This window comes from Meles meles, unplaced genomic scaffold (genome assembly GCF_922984935.1).
Source record: "Meles meles unplaced genomic scaffold, mMelMel3.1 paternal haplotype, whole genome shotgun sequence".
Taxonomy (NCBI): Eukaryota; Metazoa; Chordata; class Mammalia; order Carnivora; family Mustelidae; genus Meles; species Meles meles.
Window position 1 is genome coordinate 155,695 of NW_025721275.1, and position 8,881 is coordinate 164,575.

Genomic DNA, 8,881 nt, shown 5'->3' on the forward strand with positions numbered 1-8,881 from the left:
GCCAAATTGGCCCCATATTTAAAATAATGGGATCTGATCTTCATTATTTCCTTTCTTGCATGTGGGGTTGGCTTAATTTGTTGCTAATTCTCCAGTTCTTTAAGGTGTAGAGACAGCTGGTGTATTCTGGATTTTTCAATTTTTTTGAGGGAAGCTTGGATGGCTATGTATTTCCCCCTTAGGACTTTCTTTGCTGTATCCCATGGGTTTTGGACCGAAGTGTCTTCATTCTCATTGGTTTCCATGAATTGTTTAAGTTCTTCTTTGATTTCCTGGTTGATCCAAGCATGCCTTTTTTTTTTTAACATATATCACTTTATTTTTTTTTCTTTTCAGCATAACAGTGTTCATTATTTTTGCACCACACCCAGTGCTCCATGCAACACATGCCCACACTAATACCCACCACCTTGTTCCCTCAACCTCCCACCCCCCGCCCCTTCTAGACCCTCAGGTTGTTTTTCAGAGTCCATAGTCTCTCATGGTTCACCTCCCCTTCCAATTTCCCTCAACTCCCTTCTCCTCTCCATCTCCCCATGTCCTCTATGTTATTTGTTATGCTCCACAAATAAGTGAAACAATATGATACTTGACTCTCTCTGCTTGACTTATTTCACTCAGCATAATCTCTTCCAGTCCCGTCCATGTTGCTACAAAAGTTGGGTATCCAAGCATTCTTAACCAAGGTGGTCGTTAGCTTCCAGGTGTTTGAATTCCTTCTAAATTTTCCTAGTGGTTGAGCTCCAGTTTCAAAGCATCGTGATCTGAGAATATGCAGGGAATGATCTCAGTCTTTTGGTATCAGTTGAGTCCTGATTTGTGACTCAGTATGTGGTCTTCTGGAGAAGGTTCCATATGCACTTGAGAAGAATGAATACTCTGTTGTTTTAGGGTGGAATGTTCTGTATATGTCTATGAGGTCCATCTGGTCCATTGTGTCATTCAATGCTCTTGTTTCTTTATTGATTTTCTGCTTGGATGATATGTCTGTTACTGACAGTGGCGTGTTAAGATCTCCTGCTATTAATGTATTCATATCAATATGATTCTTTATCCTGATTGACAGTTTTCTTATGTAACTGGCTGCTCCCATATTGGGGGCATAAATATTTACAATTGTTAGATCATCTTGGTGGATAATCCCTTTAAGAATTATATAGTGTCCTTCTGTACCTCTGCCTAGTCTTTAGTTTAACAGCTAATTTATCTGATATGAGAATAGCCACCCCAGCCTTCTTTTGAGGCCCATTGGCATGAAAGATACTTCTCCATCCCTTCACTTTCTGTCTGGGTGTATCCTTAGGTTCAAAATGGGTCTCTTGTAGACAACATATGGATAAGTCCTGTCGTTTTGTCCAATCTGCAACCCTGTGTCATTTTATGGGCGCATTTAGGCCATTCATGTTGAGAGTGCTTATTGAGAGATACATTTTTATTGCCATCGTGCTACCTGTGAAGTCGTTGTTTCTATACTTTGTCTCCATATATTTTTTTTTTTATTTTTTATCTCCATATATTTTTGTTCAATGATATTCTTGGGGTTTTTACTCTTTTATAGAACCCCCCCTTAATATTTATTTCAGTGGTAGCTTGGTGGTCCCATGCTCTTTTAAACCTTGCTTGTCTTGGAAGCTTTTTATCTCTCATCCATTTTGAATGTCAGTCTCGCTGGATAAAGTATTCTTGGCTGCATGTTCTTCTAATTTAGTGCCCTGAATATGTCTTTCCAGCTCTTTCTGGCTTGCCAGGTTTCTGTGGACAGGTCTGATGTTATTCTGATGGGCTTTCCTCTGTATGTAAGGTATTTCTTCCCCCTAACTGCTTCAAGAACTCCTGTCTAAAATATGATTCATCATTTTCACAATCAGGTGTCTCAAGGTCTTTCAAGATTCTATGATCTTGGGGGCAGACCTTTTCTGCCTCTAGGACATGATCACAGGTTCCATTCCCCAGATTGGGAAAATTTTTTTTAAAGGTTTCATTTATTTACTTGACAGACAGAGATCAGAAGTAGGCAAAGAGGCAGGCAGAGAGAGAGGAGGAAGCAGGCTCCCTGCCAAGCAGAGAGCCCGATGCGGGGCTCGATCCCAGGACTCTGGGATCATGACCTGAGCCGAAGGCAGAGGCTTTAACCCACTGAGCCACCCACGCACCCCCAGATTGGGAAAATTTTAATGGAGAATTTGTTCAACTATATCTTCTAGTCTTCTTTCTTTCTCCTCCCCCTCAGGGATTCCAATAATCTGATGTTGGGATGTTTCATGGCATCCTTTACTTCCCTAATTCTGTTTTCATGGCTTCTAAGCTGTTTATTCCAGGCCTCTTCCTGGTCATTTTTCTCTATCATTTTGTTCTCTGGATCACTAATTCTATCTTCTCCCTCAGTTACCCTAGATGTTTGAGAATTTAGATTAGATTGGAACTCATTGATAGCATTTTTAACTTCTTCCATGGTGGCTTTCACTTCTGCCCTAATTGATTCCACGTTGTCATTAATGGTTTTCTCCAACCTAGCCATTGCCTGGGTATTTACCCCAAAGATACAGAAGTAGTGAAAAGAAAGGCCATCTGTACCCCAATGTTTGTAACAGCAATGGCCACATTCGCCAAACTGTGGAAAGAACCAAGATGCCCTTCAACAAACAAATGGATAAAGAAGATGTGGTCCATATATGCAATGGAGTATTGTGCCTCCACCAGAAAGATGAATTCCCAACTTATATCAACATGGACAGGACTGGAAGAGATTATGCTAAGTGAATTAAGTCAAGCAGAGAGAGTCAATTATCATATGGTTTTACTTATTTGTGGAGCATAGGGAGTAATATGGAGTACATGGGGAAATGGAGATGAGAAATTATTTGGGAGAAATTGGAGGGGGATATGAACCATGAAAGAGTGTGGACTCTGAGAAACAAACTGAGGGTTTTGTAGGGGAGGGGCTTGGGGAGTTGGTTGAGCCTGGTGGTGGGTATTGTGGAGGGCACTTATTGCATGGAGCACTGGGTGTGGTGTATAAACAATGAATTCTGGAACACTGAAAAGAAGTTAAAAAATGGTATCTGGTTAATGCAGATTTTACCAATAAATTAAGTTTCCAAACTCATGCACAGTCTCCAATTAGATAAAATACCTCATGCTTAAGACTGCGTAGTGTATTTTCACAAACGGACTTACTAACAGCAACATGTCAATTTAGTGCCACAACAGAGGGTAATATATCTTCATTGGTTTCTTTTTTTCTTATTTTTTTCTTATTATGTTCAATTAGCCAACATGAAGTACACCATTAATTTTTGATGTAGTGCTCAATGATTCATTAGTTTTGTATAACACCCCATTCTCATCATATCGTGGGTCCTCCTTAATACCCAACACCCAGTTACCCCATTCCTCCACCCCACTCCCTTCTGTAAACCTCACTTTGGTTTCCAGAGTCCAGGGTCTCTCATAGTTTGTCTTTCTTTCTGATTTCTTCCCATTCAGTTTTCCCTCCATTCCCCTGTTTTTATCTGTACTATTGCTATGTTCCACGTATGAGTGAAACCATATGATAATTGTCTTTCTCTGCTTGACTTGTTTCACTTAGCATAATCCCCTCCAGTTCCATCTATGTTGATACAAATGGTGGGTATTCATGCTTTCTCATGGCTGAGTAATATTCCATTGTATATATGACCCACATCTTCTTTATCCATTCACCTGTTGAAAGACATCTCAGCTCCTCCCACAGTTTGGCTACTGTGTACATTCCTACTGTGAACGTTGGTATATGTGTGCCTCTTGTTTTTACTACATCTGCGTCTTTGGGGTAGTAGTGCAATTGCTAGATGGTATGGTATCTGTAATTTTAATGTCTTGAGGAACCTCCATACTGTTTTCCAGAGTGGCTCTACCAGCTTGTGTTCCCACCAACAGTCGAAAAGGTTTCCCCTTTCTCCACATACTCACTAACACCTCTTGTTTCCTACCTTGTTAATTTTAACCATTCTGACTTGTGTGAGGTGGTATCTCATTGTGTCTTTCATTTGTATTTCGCTGATAGCAAGTGATGTGGAGCATTTTTTCATGTGTCTGTTGGCTGTTTGTATGTCTTCTTTAGAGAAGTGACTGTTCATGTCTTCTGCCCATTTTTTAACTGGATTATTTGTTTTTTGAGGAACTGAGTTTGATACATTCTTTCTAGATCTTGGATATCAGTCCTTTATTTCCAATGTGATTTGCAACTTGCAATAATCTTCTTCCATTCTCTGGGTTGCATGGGTTGCATCTTAGTTTTGTTGACTGTTTCCTTTGCTGTGCAGAAGCTTTTTCATCTAGAGGGAAGTACATAGTGGCTCTTCATTAGTTTCTTCTTCTTTATTTTTTAAAGATTTTGTTTATTTATTTGACAGAGAGAGAGAGCAAGAGAGGGAACACAAGCAGGGGGAGTGGGATAGGGAGAAAGAGACCTCCGACTGAACAGGGAGCCTGACATGGGGCTCTATCCCAGGACCCCAGGATCATGACCTGAGCCAGACACTAAATGACTGAGCCACCCAGGTACCACTCTTCATTGGTTTCTAACAAATCATTATATATTCCAAGTATTGTCACAGATGATGTGTTCATTTATGAACTTAAGCATGTTCATTGATGAAAATTAATTCAGTTTCTCACAATTTGTGTATTTTTCTGTATATTTGATTTGTGAACTTTTCCATAAAAAGTAGTTTTGTATAATTATCAATACACCATACATTTTACTTTTTAAGATTTATTTATTTGACAGAGAGAGAGAGAGAACACAAGCAGGAAGAGAGGCAGGGAAAGAAGCAGGCTCCCCACTGAGCCTGACGTGGGGCTTGATCCTAGGACCCTGAGATCATGACCTGAGTTGAAGGCAGCAGCTTAACCCACTGAGCCACCCAGGCGCCCCCCATTTTACTTTTTTAATGTAAATATTAACATCTAAATATTATAATCATTCTTTTCTTTTAACCTGCATAGAGTCATCATAAAATATATAATAATGTTTACCTCTCCTCTTGATTAAAATTTGTTCATCTAACAGGTGAATATTTCAGTCTATATCAATGTGTTTGCTTTGGGATGTTTATGGAAAAACTTGGTGGAAAAAACTCTACATTTGTTATTGAATTAATTTATGTTCTTCTTAACAATGTATGATAATTTCAGTTTCAGTTCCTCCTAACTAATGTAGAGTTCCAACAACTGATCTTCAAAGTTCTTCTACTTAATATTATTTTTATTTGAATTTTAAAAATTTTATCTGTTCGGTGGTGCCTGGGTGGTTTAGCCAACTGAGCATCTGACTCTTGATTTCAGCTCAAGTCATGATCTCAGGGTGGTGAAATCAAGTCCCGTGTTGGGGTCCCTAGTCAACAGGAAGTGTGTTACTGTCCCTCTGCCCCCTCCTTTGGCTCACTCCTGTTTCTCACTTCTCTCTCAAATAAAAAATAAAATCTTAGAAAAATAAAATTACAAATCTTTGACCACATGAGTAATGATTATTTTCCCTTCAGCTTTTGTTTTTATCTTTTACATTCTTTAGGCTAAGATTTAAAGAGATCCTATCTTTTAATTCAGTTTAAATCCCGTGGACTGTATTTATGATGATGGCTTGCATTCACTCTACATGACCCTCCGTATGCTCTGGTTAATCTCCTTGCAGCCCCATACCCATTTAAGCCTAACATCCTTTGTTCTGATCACATGCTTCTTTATGGGACTGGGGAAAAAGTAATAACTAGTGAACGGAACCATTTTAATTGGTAAACTTTACTGGATTTTTAAATTTCAAGAACAGTTGTATTCATATACAGTCCTGTCAATGTTTTTCTTTATAGATAACTATTATATACCATTGTCATTTTCCTGAAACCTTGAATGTCTTCCATTTCCACATTACTTTAATCTGATTACTTGTGTTCTATTTTAATAAAAATATTAAAATCTTTAAAACACTTCCAAATCTGAGTTATTGCCACACATTCACCTACAAATTTCCATGTATTCATTGTATTCCATCCTGTCAGTGTGGAGATATTATGCACACATGCAGGTAAGGCCACCTTTTCCTCATGTAAACAAAATTCCTATCCCCTCACCTATGCCAACAAAATATCAATGCTCAGTCCTGTTCATACTACAAGAAACATTTGACAAATCCATTATTCCCTGCTCAGTGGTGTGGTTTATAACTTGTCTTAAAGAACTCTTGATTTTTTTTTTCTTCATCTTTATTCATGACTCCTTTTCCTTTTCTTGAAAAGTTTCTCCCAATTTTTTGACGCTGGAGTTTCCCACAATTCAATGTTTTCTTTCTTCTATTTAGGGATTAAATTTCAGAAATATCATATACTTTTTGTTTGTTTGTTTGTTTCTCCAAGTCTTTGCCTTTCTGTGCCAACTCTCAAATTTAATTCTCTATCTAAGATATTCCTTCTAGATATAGCTATATATTTTTAACCACCATCTTTATGTCTACCTTTGGGAGATTTGGGCGTCTAATACAATCTCAATATTTCAAGATTGAGATCCTTATCCTGTCCACCTACTGAATGTCCCTACCTGGTTTACAAGATGGGAATTACATATTCTCAGATTCTAGATGTTACCTTTTATCTCTGTTGTCAACAATGGAGCCAGTGCAATCCAGTAAAACCTAGAAATTTGTCCTCTGGTCAAAACTCTTCAGAGACTCCTTATTTCACACATAGCCTTCACAGTGGTGTATAAACCTGATAAATTGAGTCTATTCTCTTCACTTCTAATTGAGCAGGACCTCCTACTGCTTTTTCCATCATTCCACAAGTTTCATACTGGCTGCCTTTTTGCATTCAAACAGGCCAAGAATGTCACTCTGTAAGGTCATTGTCTGATCTCTTCTATCAGAGTGTCTTCTCCACATATGTCTATATAGCCTAAAATTTCTTTCCATTTTCTGATCACACATTAGCTCTTTTAAAATGCAAACTTTTAAGAACTCCCAAACCACTGTGTCTTACAGATTTTATTTTGTATTATTTCCATATTATTCATTACTTTAACATTAACTCAGTTTATGTAAGTGTCAACCTCCTAAAATGTTAGCTCACCATTGTTAGAAATCTTGTGTGTTTTTCTTACTAATGTATCCACAAAAATTTGAATAATTCCTAGTAATCAGCCAATACATATTTGATTAATGGATTAAACAATCTAGGTTAATGCACACTGTAATGTCTAATGTTGAAAATTTGTTTATATTTTTTATTTTATTTTATATGAGTGGAACTGCAAATAGCAAAGATTAGAGTTAATTGAATTCGAGGAAATGGAGATGATAGGTGAGTCATAAAGAAAATTGAATTAAGGGATAATTAAGATAGTTGGAAGACAAAGAAAATTGTAGAACACTATGGTTAAAAAATTAACAAAAGAATTTGTAGAAAAAAAAAACTTTTGCATACTAAATATAGAGGCATTATATCCAGAATCCAAATGGCTTCTGTTGGCTCATTCAGCAAGTGACAGAACCAAAATATTTGATTTTTATTTCCTTATTTTTTATGATTTTATTTATTTGTCAAACAGAGAGAGAGAGAGAGTGCACAGGCAGGAAGAGTGGTAGGCAGAGGCAGAGAGAGAAGCAGGTTCCCCTCCAAATAAGGAGCCGGATGTGAGACTCAGTCCCAGGATGCTGGGATAATGACCTGAGCTAAAGGCAGCTGCTTAACCAAATGAGCCATCCAGGCATCCCCAAATATTTTATTTTTAAATAATTCAACAAGATGAACTTTATATCCTTTCCTTATGCTGTACATAATAGGTTGGATGAACAACTGTATAGAATACAAGCACTAAGAGAGAATATCAGTTGCTAACTTAAATAAACCCCTGAATCAGCACCAGGGGAAAACCCAAATCAAACCAAACAAAACTAAAACAAACAAACAAACAAACAATGATGAATGGGTGAAGAATACGCAGACAGAAGTCTTTGGACTCTCCCTTAGTAGATAGCATTTTCGGAACAGTAGACACTATGTGAAAATATGAGAGAAGAATGGAGATAAAACAGACAAAACTCAATGAAGAAATAATGACAACTACTTGGATCTCAATCCATCACTCACCTAAGCAAAAAAACAATGAGTAAGAAGGGACCATTTAGTGTAGGGGCCTGGTTAGCCAGAGGAACTTACTTGTAAACCCCAGATATAGGGGTGGGCCAGGCCAGATAGCCGTATCTAATCAGTGGGGTGTGCATATATTAACTGTGGTGAGTTGAAATCTCATTGGCCACCTGTGTGTGGGCCGGGCTCAACCACCTCTATAAAGGTTAGTCTGTGAGGCTGGGGAGTAGTAGGAGTTAGAATAGCTGTTGGAGTAGTGGGAGGAGTTAGAATAGCCGTTGGAGTAGTGGGAGGAGTTAGAATAGCCATTGGAGTAGTGGGAGGAGTTAGAATGGCCGTTGGAGTAGTGGGAGGAGTTAGAATAGCCATTAGAGAAGCAGGAGGAGTTAGAATAGCAGTTAGAATAGCCATTAGAGTAGCTGTTAAAGTAGCCTTTCGGAGCCATTAGAGTAGCCATTAGGGTAGCTTTTGGGAGCCATTAGGGTAGTCATAGGAGTGATAGTGGTGGGATCGTCAGGAGTATTGGAGCTTGAGGATAATCAGGAGCATCAGGAGCAGCATTGCTGGGAGCGGCACCACCCCAAGCAGCAGCGCCGCCACGAGTTTTCTCGCTGCCTGCCACCCACCTCGCTGCAGCCCCGCCATGACCAGCCTCGCTGCCCTGAGCCACGGCCTTGCCAGAGCGGCCTCGCCCAAGCAGCCTAACTGGAGCACGTCATTCCAGGGAGCGGCCTCTTCAGTGAGCGGCCTGGTCCAGAGCG